The 17,501-nt window shown below is 46.8% G+C and overlaps 1 long non-coding RNA gene across 3 annotated transcripts; it reads right to left on the reverse strand.

The window, feature by feature from the left end:
• Positions 1 to 117: 117 nt before the first annotated feature.
• On the reverse strand, positions 118 to 17,442 carry LOC115660661. 3 transcript variants are annotated; one of them, XR_004002874.1, is made up of 3 exons: positions 17,085 to 17,422; positions 6,433 to 6,640; positions 118 to 1,089 (listed from the first exon to the last, which is right to left on the reverse strand). It is a non-coding gene; the product is annotated as an uncharacterized LOC115660661 (long non-coding RNA). The 3 variants fall into 3 exon arrangements; XR_004002875.1 differs by lacking the exon at positions 118 to 1,089 and adding an exon at positions 15,124 to 16,039 and having other exon boundaries at positions 6,272 to 6,640; positions 17,085 to 17,442; XR_004002873.1 differs by lacking the exon at positions 118 to 1,089 and having other exon boundaries at positions 6,272 to 6,640; positions 17,085 to 17,427.
• Positions 17,443 to 17,501: the final 59 nt, after the last annotated feature.

Raw genomic sequence — 17,501 nt, forward strand, 5'->3', positions numbered from 1 at the left:
GATTACCAGCGCTGGATCACCAGCGCTGGATCCTCTACACCCGAGACAAAACGGGAGTACGGCCAGCGCTGCAAACAGGGAGTTGCAGCGCTGGTGATGCCCTGCAGATGTGTACACCTTCAAAGTTGCAGCGCTGTAACTCCCTCACCAGCGCTGCAACTTTCTGATGTAGACAAGCCCTCAGAGTAGGGTGGGTATATAGGGCATACTACACATCCAAAGTTGCACAGCAAACCTCTTCCTTTGTTTACATATACACATCACATTGCATCTGCTGTGTATTGATCACACATTTTGGGATTGGCTTGGTCATCTTGTAGGAACCAATCCCTGTACAGCATTTTTACGCCATGGACTAGTTGTGCATGACTTACTCTTTACCTCATATGTTCCAGGCTTTTTTTATCCTTTATCGTCTTATCCATTGTAAATGTCTCTCAGTGTCCCCCTTGTCTTAGCTAGTACAGACATTCTGTATCCAGCCTGCTGATCCCAAAACCTTCTGAGTCTTGTCTCCCAAGAAATGAGGCCTCATCCACACCCAATTCACTATGTCAAGCCAGGCCTACGTTGCTCCTAAACCCAGACCACCCTGCCCATGCCACGATGGCGGTGACTGTTTTGTGTGAGACTTTTTCATTCCAGTTACATGGGTCAGTCACATAAGGAAAACTGAGACCTTTATGAATCAGTACCTCGGTTTGCCACGAATGTGGCTCTTCAGCCATTTCTCCTGCTTCCTTTGGGAATGGAGCAGTTCTCTCTCTCGTGCTGGACTGGTCTCTTGCCTTTGTTGCAAAGGGCTTGAGGTAGCAACAAAAACAGGGGACTGCATGCTTGCCTGCCACTGCCTTAATGCTGCACTTGGGATTGCTGACTCCTGCTGTGCTGATGCTGCATATTGGTGTTTCAATTACAGTACCAGTGCAAAAATAACCACATCCAGTGCAACTGTAGTATGTGTATGACTGTAGCGGCATTGAGCCCAGTTACAGACTAGTGTCCCATTTTGCTCTGTTTGTACAGCACCCAGCACAAAGACAGTCCCAGCCTCAAAGAGCTCACAGTCACAGAATCAGACAAGACAACCTGTGGGGAACACAAAGAAACAGCCAGCCAGCAATGGTCAGCAAGACAGGAAGAGCTCAACAAAACGCTTTTGTATTGTGTGTGGGGCTCTTGTTTCTGACAGAGAGAGGTTTAGCTTCCACACCTACCGTGCCATGGGAGGCATTCATTGCAGCCCCTTTACAATGACAAAGGCAAAGCAGGTGTAAGGCCCCTTAGAGATTATTCCTGGCATAAGAGCTCCAGCAGGTAAGGAATCAGGGTAGCCTTGCCCCTAAATACTGGCTGTTTCCCAGGTGTTAAAACCCTTGGTTTCTTCAGAGCCAGAGCACAAATTGGGGTTGTTCTGGTTCTGAAATATCAGATGCCTTTATCAGGCTCTGTAGGGGTAGGTTAGAACCTGGGTGTCTGACTGCGTTGTTAAGAATTGTTAATTCTTCCATTGACCTAGCTGCATCTACACTCTGGGGTGGTGTTTTTCACATCCCTGAGTGATGTAGCTAGGTTGACCAAATCTTTAAGCACAGGCCTGGTACTGCTTGGCTTCTTAAGACTGTCCTGCCTGACATAAAAGGACAAAGCCTTACTTCTCTCCCTTCTCCGTAAGATCAAATGAAACTGTCAAAAGAAACAGACTCACTTGTCCTCCCCCCACTAGCTTCTCTTCTACACATTCCACTGTGAAAGGCTGTGTCCAAGTTAGATGCCTTCCTCTGCTGCCCTAGGGCTGGTCTGCACTGCAAAGCTAGATCAGTTTAACTGCATCGCTCAGGGCTGTGAAAAGTGTCACGTCCTGTGCAGTGTCATTAAGCTGTCCAAAGTCTCGGTGTGGACACTGCTTGGTTGACAGAAGAATTCTTCTGGTAACCTAGCTACTGCCTCTCAGGGAGGTGAATTTACTACAGCTGCAGAAGAACCCCTTCCAATCATGGCTCTGATAAGTGTCAACACTCCAGCAGTGCAGCTCTGCTGCTTAGCATTTCTAATATAGTCACACCCCAATATTCATTAGTGAGCAGGAGGGGAAATGGCCTTTTTCACCCTTCATATGCTAAATATATTTGGCTGTAACAGTTAATGTTTGCCACGTCCGAGGTCCTGCATTATGTTGGAAGTTAGAACCTCCTTCTGTGTGGCCCTGACCTTTTTATTTGAACACCACATATGAAAGCATGAACTGTCCATCTACTGGGAAAGGATTAAAGGTGCCCAGTAAAAGAAAGCAAAATCGAGGTTCTTTTGTGTTTTCCAAAGGGGTTTTTATGACATATAAGAATCTATCTTTGTAATGTGTGGGTTTGTTACATTAGAACTTTTGGTATTGTCTCCTTTAGACTCTGTGGATGACTAGGGAACTGCTAGGATTATGACTTCACAGCAAATAAAATGTGATCTACTGAGAGAAATGACTAGTCTGGCTGTTAGCTTGCTTTTGTTCCTTCCACATTAGCTGAAACATTTAGGGAAAAAAAAACTTTAAGGGTTCAGCTTCCTTACCCTTCTTCAATTAAGGCTTGAGAAAGCACACAATGCATATTTGAATCCCTCCAGTAAAAATGGAAGACAAACCTAGTACATGGGGGAAGCAAAGAAAAATACTTGGATAAAAATGTGTATTTAGGCTTACTTTGTACAACACAGGGAAGCAAAAAAGGGCACAAATTCACTCTTTTCCTTTCACAGGCTCCCTTTAGAGAGAAAAGATGCTAGAATGTCAGTCTTTACAGATGCCTACTGTCACAATAGCTGGAGTTTTAAAGCCCCAGCTCCTGGAGCCATGGGACTATGTGAGAATCTGTCCTAATTTTAAAAAGAAAAGCAGTCTATAGCTGGAAAATGTGGCTCAAACAAGACAAATTTTTAAAAATACCTTTTTTTTAATGTCATGCATCTGCATGGCTTCCGTTATGAATTCTAAATGCCTGAGGCTGGCAATACTGAGTCTTTGTTGCATACAGATGTTAAGTCTAAATTTTTAAGCCAATAGAGTGATCACAATGGAAATTAGCAAGAAATCTTTCAAGATGCCTATGTGCTTCCTTAAGGATTTAATTCTTGAGGCTACTCAAAGTAATCTTCTTTTTTAACAAAATATTTCCAGAAAACCCCTAATGTGAGCAATCCTGTAGTGAATGGGTATGGAGTTCTACCTCCAAGGCACTCTCCTCTTCCTTTCACCCAGACCCTCCTGCTGAGATCCTCCAGTCCTCAGCTCTGTATTTTCCTCTGAACACCAGTGCAAGGGTCGGGGCAGAGCTGAGCAGAAGTAAATCCTATTTGCCAAAGACCAGATAAAACTCCTGCACCCTGTCACAATATATTTCTGTTAAATAATAAATACAATCTGACAAATAACTTCATTAACGCAGTGTTAAAATTTGCCTGGTGGTGTCTCATGCCCTTCCAGAATGTCAATTTCAGCAACACTCAAAACTTCTGAAAACCAGGAAATGAGTTAAGGTTGCATGGGCATTTACTTTAACTCTGGCCCCCTGAAGCTGGCAATAACCACTGTGAATTCATTTCGCGCACCCCAGCTGCACTGACTGTGCTAGGTATAGCTGTATTGAATGGTGCAGCAATTAGCTGGAGCATCTTGGCAGACCTGTGATTGTGACACAAGGTGGGTGGGGGAGTCTCCCCCCTCCCTATGTGTGATTGAAATAAAGAAGCACATGTGTACCTTGAGAGATCCTAGCATTGCATTGGGAGCGTGGTGTCAGTAGCAGGGCACAATTAGGTGAGAGATGTGGGTGGTCTTGGGGGGGTGGGTGTTATGAATGGTAGCAAAAGTAGAGTAATTTTCAGTGGCATCGTACATGTAATAGTGAAGGAGTTGTATAATTTCTGTGGAGTAGGCAAAGTGTTTGCAGGTTAGGCAAATGTTGGTAGCTCCTGCTCAGTACAGTTCAAAGGCAGTGTGTGCATGCACTCTGGGCATAGTGGGGCATCGCTCAGAGAGGGCAAAGTTCAGATACACACCGTGCAACCTTAACTCTTGATTGCCTGGTTTTCAGAAGTTTGATATTTGCTGGGGGTAGTGGTCTGCTAAGGTCTGAGATCCCACCTGGCAACCTAAACTCCGCAACAATGAATTTTTTGCCAGTGAATTGCTGGATTTTTGGAACAGAGAGAAGTTCTTGGTAGGAACTGGTGGTCATTAAGGTAGCATGACTGAGGGTTGGGGGTGGGAGCCAGCAATCTGATAATTAGGCACAAATCAGTTTCCCTTGAGAAGGCTGAATAGGGATATGCAGCGAATTAGCTGATGAACCAGTGAGCATCAGCTAAGGGGTATAAAGAAAGAAACAGGAAAAATGCAAAGGAGAGAATCTGGGCTAGGTGAACACAGTATGTGTTGAGAGCACTGTTCTTCCTTGGCTTCTGTGGGGAGGGGTAAGAAACACTGTCAGTACGTTGCTGTATGAGACTGATGGCAAAGGGAATGTAAATAAATTCATACAAAGTTCCAAGTTACTGGACAGGGTCTGAGAAGTCTCTGGGGCATCAGAGGATGAGGATGGAGTGTGCCTGTTGCAGGCCACAGTAGGGAGTCCTAAGTGCTCCCTCTCTGTTCATTTTGTTGTAGTGGAATGAGGATAATGGTTGTGCTCTGAAGCTTTCCTGGGGGAGAGGGAGGGTAATTGTTAATTGGCCAGTGATAGAAATCTCATCCATGGTCTGTCCCAAAAACTTGACAGTTTGTTACATGGTGGATACAGTGACTTTAAACATGGGAGAGAAGACTTGTGTGTCTGCCTCTTACACTATTCCTCTCCCTGCAACACAGAACCCTGCCACCATTTCCATCTCACTCTCCCCTTCTGGTCCCATTAAGCCATCAGCACTTTGGAAACCAGGTGTGCAAAAATAAAAATTAAAAAAAAAATAGAATCTGTTAACTTTAAGAAAAGCCCATTGTTTGTTTTTTTCCCAGGGGGCTGTATCTAGGGTTGCCAGGTGTCCGACTTTTGACTGGAACACCTGGTCAAAAAGGGACCCTGGTAGCTCGACCCATCAGCAGTGCTGACCAGCCATTAAAAATCCAGTTGCCAGCGCAGCAGGGCTGGAAGGCTCTCTACCTGGCTCTGAGTGGCTACCAGAACGCAGCTGGCATGTTCGGCTCCTAGGCAAAGAAGTGGCCAGGGAGGTTCCACATGCTGCCCCCTGCCCACATGTGCTGTTCCAAGCACTGGCTCTACCACTCCCTTTGGCCAGGGGAGCTCCCATGGCCAATGGGAACTGCAGAGGTGGCACCTGTGGGCAGAGGCACTGGACAGAGTCCCCTGGCTGTGCCTCTGCCTAGGAGTCAGAAGGACATGATGCTGCTTTCCAGAACTGCCTGAGGTAAGTGCCACCTGGAGCCTGCACCCCTGCCCCAGCCCAGAGCCCCTTGCTGCACCCAGAATCTCTCATTTCTGGCCCCAGCCCAGAGCCTGCACCTCTGGCCCAGAGCCCATACCTCAGTCTGGAGCCCCCTCCCACACTCCAAACCTCTCACCTCCAGCCCCATCCTGCACCCCAAACCCTTCATCCCTGGCCCCACCCCAGAGCCCTCATCCCCACCTGAGTCCCAATCCCCTGCCCCAGCCCTGTGAAAATGAGCATGTAAGCGGGGGAGGGGGCGGGAGTGGGGTAGGACCTTAGAGAAGCAGTGGTGCAGGGGTGGGGGCGTGGGCAAGGCAAGGTGGTTCAGTTTTCTGCTATTAGAAAGTTGGCAACCCTCGCTGTACCTCGGGAACCTCTTGCAGCAAATTTTCAGACAATCTGAATAAAAATGCATGAAGCTAATTAAGTATTTTAGGGAAAAGTGTGAGTGGCTGTGACAGGGTTTGGTCACAGAGACTCCGTTGGGACTGTTACTTGATGTGCTGAGACAACCTCTGAGCCTGTATTCTCTGACAGTTTGGGCCTTCAGAACCCTGCCTTGTTGAGCCAGACACGCTAGCTTGCTGCAGCACAGACCTGGGGTCGAACCATGCCCCCAAAGCTGCAGACTTAACTGAAAACAGCTTAAGAAGTGCTCCAGTCTCCAGCACCCAGACACCCAGCTCCCAGTGGGATCCAAACCACAAATAAATCAGTTTTACTCAGTATAAAGCTTATACAGGGTAAACTCAAACTGTCCACCCCTATAACACTGATAGAGAGATATGCACGGCTGCTTGCCCCCCTTCCCCTGGTATTCATCACTTACTCTGGGTTAATTAATAAACAAAAGTGACTTTTTATTAAGTATAATAAGTAGGATTTAAGTGTTTTCAAGTAATGAGACAGAACAACTTAAGTTACCAAGCAAAATAAAACAAAATATGCAAGTCTAAGCCTAACACATTTAAGAATCTGAATACTGGTAAATCTCACCCTCAGAGATGTTCCAATAAGCTTCTTTCACAGACTAGACTTCTTCTTAGACTGGGTCCAATCCTTTCCTGTGGTACAGGCCTTGTTCCAGCTCAGGTGGTAGCTAGGGGATTTTTCATGACTGCAGCTCCCTTTGTTGTTTCATCCCCTTTTATGTTGTTGGCGCAAGATAGGAATCTTTTTTCTCTCTGCGACCCCATTCCTCCTTCTAAATGGAAAAGCACCAGGTTTAAGATGAATTCCAGTACCAGGTGACATGATCACGTGTCCTGTGAGACCCCCCACTACTCTCCATTCTTTCCAGTCAGACTCACAGGAAGGCTTACAAGTAAACAGAGCCATTTACAACCAATTGTCTTGGTTAATGGGAGCCACCATTAATGGCCCACACTGCATAGTTAGAATAGCAGTTCAGAGTAATAGGTCGTATTTCTGACTTCTGATACATTCATATAAATAGGATGAACACACTCAGTAGATTATAAGCTTTGTAACGATACCTTACAAGAGACGTTTTGCATAAAGCATATTCCAGTTACATTATATTTACACTCATAAGCATATTGCCATAAACATATGGAATGCAACATCACAGTGGCCACCAGCAAGAGTTGGTGGCTGTACTCTGAGGCCATCAAAAATTTTGTCCTGACAACTTCTGCTTTAGACAGAAAAGTCTTTGCAATCTTAACTGTAGCAGAGCTGGCTCTCCATTATCATATGAAATTAATTATCAGCTGCTTTGCTGTAGCCAAATCCCCAGCACAGGATAAACCTGGGAACACAGGCAGCTCTGAGAGGTTTAAGTGACCCATTCATCTCAAGGTGATAGTCTCAGCTGAATGAGAACCCCCCAAGGAAATTAAACAATAGCTCTGAGATGTGTGAAATGGTCCATTCACCTCCCTGGCTGTTCCTATCCCCAGTGCTTGAGCCTGTTACATGTATCAAGCATGCCTGTTCTCAACTCCTCCTCTAGAGAAGGTGCGTTTCCCAGAATACTGGCTCACATGGGGGCAGGGCAAGAGGCTCAGATCCCAACTCCCACCTGCAGAGAGTGAAGAGAGGTGCTAAGCCACCCCAATAGTGCAGGCCCCCAAGAGCCCAGATGCCACATGAAGGGGGTAGGGAAAAAAGCTCAGACACCCTCAAAGGGACAGGGGGCCCCAAATCCCAATTTGCACATAGGAGGGGAGACTGTAGGGTTGACAGGTGACCCTGATCTAACCTCATGTTACCCCTCTGTGTCTCTCCCCCTCCCAATACCTGACATCCCCACCCTCTCCCTTTCCCTCCCCCCATTCCTATTAATCCCCCTCCACACTCCATAGCCCCAAACTCCTCTCCCCACCAGTTCTCACTCCCCTCCCAGCATGCATAATTGTTTTTACCATTGTATCATATAATCTGCACTAGGTGTGAATCATGACTATTAAATTTGCTAATAAAGAAAAGGCCCATGAAGATCAGAGGACCAGTAAAAGTATAACCTCAAAGGGGCCAAGAGAGTGAAAGCTGAGCATCTGAGAGCAGAAGAGGTTTTACTTTTAATTTATAACTCCTTATGTTAACAACTATTGAACTTCAATGCCTAATTCACATTAGCTGAACACAGAGTGGCTGCTCCTGGAAGAAACCTGGGGAAAGGTTTTTGGTTCAGAGGTGTAGGTTAAAAGTGTGCTTGTGGTGCTGTGAACAAGAGAAGCTGTTACGACACTATGTACCCGTGTCCATACCCTACACACTATTGCAAGAATTTTTGTACAAAGTGTGCCTTTGTGAGACATCATTTGAAAACTCATAATTTGCTGGTCAATACTGTCCCAATAAAATGTGTGGCAACAATGTATGTGAAGTTATGAGTCCATTATAGCGTGATCTTAACACATGTTCCTAACTGAGGTTGACAAACAGGTCTGTCTCAAACAAAGAAATGTGTGCACTCCTTAATTTGCATTTAAGCAGCAAACAGTCATCAAGCAGGAAGGGAAACAAAAGAAGCTCCAACCAGTGAAGAAAATGCAGCAGGGAACATTCCTTCCTAGGGCCTGTCCCGAATCTCACCTAGAAGTTTTCCAGGGAGGGGGGACCAACATTCTAAAAAGGAGGGACAAACACTCCAGGGCTGCCCTCCTCCCTCTCTCACTGCCCGTTAATTCACTGCGCCAGGAAGGGCACAGGAAAAGGCCACTGAACTGGAGAAGGGGTCTTGAGCTTAGAAGTTTGGTCAGTAAAACTGCTGAGAACATGGTGAAAAAACCTGCTTTGAATTTAACAGTTTGTTAGACACAAGTTGCATTTTATCTTTATTGTTCTTGTAACTATTTCTGACTTTATGCATCATTACTCTTATTAACTTCAAATCTCTCGATATAGTTAATAAATTTGTTTTATTGTTTTACCTATTGCATTGCGTTTAAATTAGTGTTTGTGAAACTTCATGTGTGGTAATAAGATGTGTGCATATTATTTCTTTTAAAGTGATATAGAGGGGAGAGGGGGATAGCTCACTGGTTTGAGCATTGGCCTGCTAAACCCAGGGCTGTGAGTTCTATCCTTAAGGGAGCCACTTAGGGATCTGGGGCAGTACTTGGTCCTGCTAGTGAAGGCAGGGGGCTGGACTCAATGACCTTTCAGGGTCCCTTCCAATTCTATAAGATAGGTATAACTTCATATATATATTTTAGATGCTACATGAATTTGCATTGTCCAGGAGAGGGCTGGGCAATACAAGACATGTTTGTGAGGGGAAATCTAAGACTGGGAATGCTTTGGGGTCACCCTGACAGATAGCCAAGGCTGGTGAGAGCCAAGGTGTGGCTGGCTGGCTACAGCACACAAACATACATAGCTGGGATTGAGTTGTATGCTGGAAGCTGTGAGCAGTCTAGACTGGAGGTTACAGCACCAAAGCAGTGTAAATGGCACCCTAGGTTAGAGGGCAGGGGTGACACAACTACTCATTAGTCCAGATTGTACCAGGGGTCTGTCTCAGCTTTTCCTGCTATTTGATTCCTTCTTTGTTCCAACACAGGACTTAACACATTCTTTGTAAATAAACATCTCATTATATCAAACTTCTACACTGAACTGGAGAACCCACAGGCCCCAAACTTTGACTAACTGCTAGGGTTGACAGGACAACAGCACCATCGCAGGGGATGCTAGTTGTCCTTTTTCTCATCAGGTTGAAAAGGGAGGCCAAGGAAACTGACCTTTCTCCCATGTCCCACTCATAAAGGTGGTGTCTCTGTATCTGGGATGAGGCACATGGGCCAGGGGAAGTTAGTACTGCTTCTTGTGGTGTTTCTGTTCAGTAGATAAATTGGGGGTTTCAGGCTCCAGTCCAGCATCTTTCACCAGTAGTAAATATACTTTTTTTTTTAATTGCAATATTATTCAGTGATGTCATAGCTGGAGCATATCCCAGTTTGGCCAAGCCTGGATCAGGTTATATCCATCTTCTCAGACTATTGGATACATTCCCAAAGGAGTCTTACCAATCCAAGGGCAGGGAATGAAGTCACCTTTTCCAAAGTGACATTTCATACACAGAGGGAGGAAAGTACTTGCAAATTTATAATCTATGCAATACATCATCAGATCTATGAATTCTAGAGTTGTAATTAAGACATTTTGGCTCCTGAATACATCTTAGCAGGCTAATAATATATCTTGGATATTCATCTGGGACATATTAGCCAAGGTTTCTTGCATCTCCCTCTAATTGTATCCTACTTTGTGCTAGGCACTGCAAAAGCGACTGTCCTGTTTCTTTGTACTGGCTTCTTAATAGTTCCTCTCCCAGCTGATGATTGATGGTATTTCTTTGAGAGAAAGTGAGTTTGACTTAGGCAGGGGAGCAGGAGTTCAAGCATCACAACTCAACTAAACGTTATGTTGGTAAATAAATAGTTCCTGAAACAGAGAAGATTGTTTCAAGCCTCTCTGGACACAGACTATTGCATCAGGGCTAAAATCTTTTGATATGGGAGAGGCTGAGTTTGGCTCATTCTGTGGGTGTGTCTGTGCTTCGAGCTGGAGGTGCAATTCACACACTTGTGCCAGGTCTGATTCAGCTGGCATGTTAAAACATAGCTCACCCCGCTGCCATGTTACACTATCTGTTACTCAAAATTGGGCGAGCTAGTAAGCTTAGGGAAGACTAATGACTCACCGGAGTTTGGCAGGAAGCAGCACATTAATTATATTGATAGCTAAGCTCAAAAGAAGGGGGGCAGGGTGCCACTTGCACACTCACGCTCCCAGATCAGGCACGGCACTGGAGATGTCAGGATCCTTCAAGGTAAGTGTCCCACAGCACAGTGATGGATGGTGCGATGAAGGTAAGTCTTCCCGAGGCACAATGGATTGCAACGCAGCGAACCACTGGCCAGGCAGTCCGGACGAAGGGCCTTCACGGGAGGTACAAGCTTGTGAGTGCACTGCGAGCACATGGCCCCTTCCCCTTTTAAGGACCTGTTCCTCATGGCCTATGACTAGAGGTGACTTGGCCGCAGCTGGTGGGTCACACTCCACCTTGGATAGTGTCCATGCAGTGCCCATGCATTGGGTGTGTGAGTGCTGCCTAATTAGAGTTCCAGACACCTTGTCTACCTGGAAGCTCTTCTGATCTTATAGCTGTTCAACCAGCCAGTTCATCCCACAAGCATTCGGGGGGGGAGGGGGGGAGGAGGCCACTTCACAGGTATTCAAAGAGGGAGAGGAGACAAAAGGGGAGGGGAGCGTAACAGACTTTTGAGCATACAGGTTATAAAGAGCATACAGATCACTGCTGCTCCTACACCACTATCCATTCCAACTACAGACCTAGCTTTTCTCGGGGGTGCACGCTCAGGGCCGCTACCCCTCCTGCTTCTTGTGCTGCCACATCTACTTCGATTTTTAGTATACTAGCTCAATGAGCACTAGCGGGAATATCTTAAGTTGAGAATCACCTCTAGTTCCAAATGTAGACATATCCTGTGCAATTAGCCAAAGTGACGGAATGGGGGCCAGGGAGAGCAGTTGTTTCTCAACCTAGGTGCCGAATCCCAGTGTAAACACAGCCTTAGCTAACCTGGTGCAAATTTTTGTGTAGACAAGGCCTAATGAAACTGGCAGAACCCCCTAATGTACCTGAACTTAAACCTGCTAAATCCTTCATTGTATCCATTTAGCTGAAGTCAGTCACATCTCAAAACAAAAGTTGCCTTAGTTTACTTAAAATCGATTTTAAAATCAGTTTAGTTAAACAGTGCATCTTCTGTGTGTACCCAGGGCCTAACTTGCCAACACATGATAAACTGATGTAAGCAAGGTTTTCAAATGGTTTTAAGTGAGTCTGCATTAGGGGGGTGTACTGCTTTAACTCAATTGTGTTTTGTGTCATTTTATTTTAAAGCAGTTTAGTGAAATGATTGCACTTTTCCACTGTAGGTTAGGCCTCATCCACCTTGCCTTCAATATCCCCTCTCCCTTCACTTTTCATTCCATTTAGCTGATTTCCCCCTTCCCCAAACTAGACCCACCTTCCTCACCCTCCATAAAAATGGAACTAACATACCATTTGCCATCATTGCATAGCCTGCACTGCTTGTGTTCTTCCCCCTCCTCCAGCCTGTGTCTGTCTTGTCTAGTTAGATGGGAAGGTCTACTATTGTCTGTCCCATACCTAGCTCAATGGGGTCCCAATCGTGGGTGGTCCTTGGGCACCACCATAATAAACATGATGAATTAAAATATGTTGTTTTTAAATGGAGTTAGCTCACAGTTAGCACTTAGTAGAGATTCCATTTAACACCTTTTAAATTCACGTTAACTGGTCATGATGTACCCTGGGGGAAGGGGGGAGCCTCACACATTGGCTGACATTTAAAAAACATGAATTATTTTCTTAATCTAAACTCTGGCCTTGTCTAAACACCTCAGCTCTGTGTCAAACCTAGTCTCTGACAGCCTAAGGAGCAGGAACGTGATGTTTCATGGCCTTGGGTTTCATTCTCAGAACCTATCATAAACCCACTGCAGCTCTGTCCACCCACTATGGATTAATTGAGTTTAATTAAGCTGTTTGACAGTTAGACCAGTGATACAAACAGACTTCCAGACATGAGGAGGATATTAATATGCTAAAAGACCTTGCTGAGTAGAAGGTTCACAGACACACATCTGAGGGGTAAAGTATCAGAGGGGTAGTTGTGTTAGTCTGGATCTCTAAAAGCAGCAAAGAGTCCTGTGGCACCTTATAGACCAGGGGTCAGCAGCCTTTCAGAAGTGCTGTGCCAAGTCTTCATTTATTCACTCTAAGTTAAGGTTTTGCGTGCCAGTCATACATTTTAATGTTTTTAGAAGGTCTCTTTCTATAAGTCTATAATATGTAATTAAGCTGCTACTGTATGTAAAGTAAATAAGATCTTTAAAATGTTTACGAACCTTCATTTAAAATTAAATTAAAATGCAGAGCCCCCAGACCGGTGGCCAGGACCCGGGCAGTCTGAGTGCCACTGAAAATCAGCTCGCGTGCCACCTTTGGCACACATGCCATAGTTTATAACAGAGGTAGGCAACCTAACAGATGTACTGGAGCATGAGCTTTCATGGGTGAATACCCACTTCGTTGGATGTCTGCCCCAGCCCCTTCCTGCACGATACTCAGCATGGTTGGAACTGGAGAGTGGTGCTGTACTGAGGGTCTCCAAAGCTGAACTGCCAATAAGCATTTCTCAGAAGTATTTATGGAACGTAAGGGAAGGGAGTTTGGAAGCTTTTCTTTCCTGTAAATCTAATGGAGCAGGTGTCCGTTTTTATCAGCAGCTTTTGGTGTGGTGCCTGACTCCAAGGAGGAGGAGAAGGAAGAACACTACGGAGAGCATGTTCTGCGAATTCCTACAGGTCAGTGCTGCAGCAGCCTGCGAACAAGAGCATAGAGAAAGACAAAGCACAGGCAAGAGACTTAGGAATCCCAGGAGAACAAGGGGCAGGAAATGCACCAGGACATAATGGGGCTTCTCAGGCAGCAAACCCAAATGCTGCAGACTCTGGCTGACCTACAGGCCCAAATATCCTTGACTCACCAGCTTCTGCATCCCTTGCAGGATCATGGTTGGTGCTCCCTACACCCAGGGCAGTATTAAGGCAAGGGCTTTAGGGGCTGCAGCCCAGGGCCCTGGCTCAAGGGGATGGCTGCCTGTGATTTATTTTTGCAGGGCAATTCTGTGCCACTAAAAGGGCGCTCAGGCTGCCTGCCCGCCCTGGCCCCACACCGCTCCTGGAAGCGGCTGGCTGCTGGCACATCTCTGCGGCTCCTGCTGGGAGCACGTGCACTTCCTCCGCCCCCAGAACCGTCCTCAGAGCTCCCATTAGCCAGGAACTGGACATTGGGAACTGCAAGGGCAGTGCTTGCAGGCAGTGCACGGAGACATGATGCCCTCTCCCCCAGGGGCCGCAGAGACGTGCCAGCAGCCAGCCACTTCCGGGAATGGCGTGGGGACACAGCATGCAGGCAGCCTGTCTGAGCCCTCATGCACTGGGCCAGGAGCCACCTGTGGTAAGTGCCTCCTGGCCAAAGCCTGCACTCCACATCCCCTCCTGCATCCCAATCCCCTGTCCCAGCCCCTTCCTGCACCAAACACCCTCCCAGACCCTGCATCCCCCCAGCACCCAAATTCCTTCCTAGACCCCACACCCCCTCCTGCACCCCAATCTCCTGCCCCAGCCCCCTCCTGCACCAAACTCCCTCCCAGCAAAAAGACTTGTACACAGGGGCCCCACAAAATCTAATAGCCCCGGGCCCAAAGGAGAGTTAATCCGGCCCTGCCTACACCCCCAGCATGCCATACAGCAGCATGGTATGCATCTTTTTCACCCCTACTACTCCATGCCACAGGATAACAAGGGAAACCACAATTTCACAGACTCTGACCTGTGAAAACCACATTGGTGTATGTGTAGCCACAGCAACCTGCACTGAACTACCTTTCTGTTTACACAAATGGACACAAATGTTTGCTTCCTTTTCAACTGGAGTTTTAAAGTTTCAGCCCATTAAGTTATGTGCAACATTGTATGTGTTTGTTTTCATTTTGATTTTGTGCACTGAATTTTTGCACTCAACAAAGTTGTATTTTTGGAGACTCAAAGTATCCTTATCAGAATGCACAGAAACAACCAAGATATGAAACAGTTCTCAAACGTGCACCAAGCAGCACAGTAGCAAAGCAATACTACCAGGAAAACACCCAGGACCCAGCCATGTTTATACATGAACAGCAAGCACCACACAATTCACAGCGGCATGCAGGCCGAGGCCCAGCAGTATTTATAATCTGCAGCAGGCACCACAGAACAGATACCAGCAGTCAAGAACCAAAAGATACCTGGTTTAAATTATGCAAGACAGACATTGTCTCAAGACAGCAAGAGAACACTACTGTGGCTGACTGAAGACTAACTTTTAAAGCCTCCCTCAAACACATAGCTGCAGGTTGGGCTCCTCTAATAGCCCTGGTGTTTGGACATTCAAATTTAGCAGAAAGGTGGTCAACCTCGCTCCTCCTCCCTGATGGTAGCTTTTCCCTCTTTGCCTCACATATATTATGCAGTGCACAACAGGCAGCTCTAACCATTGGGATGTTTTTCTCCCTGAGCTCCAATTCAGTGAGTAAACACCCCAGTGACCCTATAACCTACCAAAGCTCATTCAACAGTCATTCCACACCTACTGAGCCAGCAGTAGACTCTTTCCTTGGTGCCATCAAGGTGGGCAATGTACAGCTTCATGGATCAAGGGGTCAGCTGGGCCCCCAGCATCACTGTCAGCATTTCCACATAACCAATGTTAATCAACCACCCAGGAAAAAATGTCCCTGCTTGCAGCTTTCTGAACAATTCTGTGATCTTAAACATGCAAGCATCATGCACCTTCCCTGAGCAACCTTCACTGATATGAGTGAAGCATCCGCAGGGATCCAACAGCACTCGCGTAACTATCGAAAAGTAGGCCTTTCTGTCGATGGGTTCTGTAGCAAGGTGGCTGGCACCAAGATAGGGATGTGCATTCTGTCTCTTCCCCCACCACAGCTGGGAACCCAATTTTTGCAAATCCATCCACCATATCTTATATATTGCTGGGAGTCACAGTCCTGCACAGCAGTCAATGGCCTTACACACCTGGATGACAATGGCCCCCGACTGTGGATTTTCTAACTTCAGAGTGATTTCCCACTGAGCAGTCGCAATCCAGCGCTGTAAGCTTCCAGACCATGATCACCACTCACTTCTCCACTATCAATGAGGTCTCGTTCTGTCCCTGCATTGGAGGGCTAGAGTGAGCATGACACAGATCCAGGAATGTGGCCTTTTGTATCCAAAAGTTCTGCAGCCACTGCTCATTGTCCCACGTCTGTATTACGTGCGATCGCACCAGTCAGTGCTCGTTTCTTAGGCCGAGAAGAAATGCTCCACAGTCTGCAGTTGCTCCATGAATGTCACAAGCAATTGTATTTATTTTTTGCTATGTCCATCAGCAATCTCTCCTCAAAGATATCCTATTCTTCCTCATTGTGATCCCAGCTGTTGCAGTGCTCTCTGAAGGTCTGCAGGGGGGCTGGAACAATTTGTGTAGTGAGGGTGCTGAGAGCCATTGAACCAAACTTTAAACCCTTATAAAAAGGAAACCACTTCAAGACACTCCCCTATGAAGGTCTGCAAATACAGAAGAATTGTGTGTCCTGTATTTACAATGGTCATAAGAATAGTGCTGAACTATGCAGGTTCCGTGCTTTGGTTAGGAATGGCAGAGACAGAAAAGCACTGCACAGGATTGTGTGATTAAAAAAAAACAAAAAACCTAAAATTATAGGCAGTGGATGGTGTTATGGGATGGAGAAAGTTGCATGCTGGGAACTTAACCCTTAGCTCTCAGCAACCCCTGGGTGAATCATTAGTATCCCACAAAACACTGCAAAAAAGTCTCAGTAGGCATTGCCTCAAACAGCACAGCATGGCACACAGGTATACCTACCCATGGTGCATCACCGACGCAAGCAGCCACAAATGTATGCACCCAAGTAATATACAAACTTCAGAAGCTGAATCCTACCATAACTTGTGCTGACCAAAGGTTGTAGTGTAGACATGGCCTCTGACTTGGAAAAGAGGCAATTCATTTCAGTGGAGCAGAGAAAGTGAAAAGAGACAGAGAAGGGGGTAAGAGAAGTCCACCCCATGAGAAGGGACAGCCTACACAAAGTGCTCAGCATCAAAGGGGAGGAGACAGAATATGGGGTTGAGTGAAGACTGCTTTTAGGCTAAAGGAAAACAACAAATTTAAGCAGGAAGAGAAGCACCCAGAAGGGAGAAAACAACAGATTGAGTCTGACTGATTAACAAGGAAGGAAAAATCACCGCCAACTGACTAGCTATGCTGGCAAAAGAGCCCTAGTGTAGAAGCATTTAGACAGCAATAAAGCCTTTTTGCCAGCAGACCTTATTCCTTTCTGGGAACTGGTTTAAGCGCTAATGGCAAAAGCACTCCCTTGCCATATAACCTGCAGGGTCCTCAGAGGTTTGCTGGTGCAGCTCTACCAGGAGATCTAGGCTGGTACAGAAGCCGGGAGTGGCTGGTAAGGGCTGGACCACCCTGTGATTACCTGCTCTGTTCATTTCTTCTCAGGCACCGGGCTTCGGCCAGGGTCACCAGACAAGATACTGGGCTAGGCGGACCTTTGATCTGACCCAGTCTGGCTGTTCTTATGTTCAAAGCCAATCCATGAAAATCCGTGGGGAGAGGGGGGGAAAGAGAGACACTTGGAAAGAGCCTGGCCGCAGGGGTCAGGAGGTCTGAACCGCCTGGCGCTGCGGGGGCCCGGCGGGAGGCGTGGGGATCAGGAGACCTGAACAGCCCGGCGCTGCGGGGGGCCAGCCCGGGGGTGGAGGGTCACGAGGCCTGAACCGTCCGGAGCTCCGGGGACCCGGTCCGGGGGGGGGGGCGGGAGAGTCAGGGCCCGGCCCAGGGGTCACGAGGCCTGAACCGCCTAGCGCTGGGGGGCCTGGGGGGAGGGTCACGA

The sequence above is a fragment of the Gopherus evgoodei genome, chromosome 12 (assembly GCF_007399415.2).
Source record: "Gopherus evgoodei ecotype Sinaloan lineage chromosome 12, rGopEvg1_v1.p, whole genome shotgun sequence".
Classification (NCBI taxonomy): domain Eukaryota; kingdom Metazoa; phylum Chordata; order Testudines; family Testudinidae; genus Gopherus; species Gopherus evgoodei.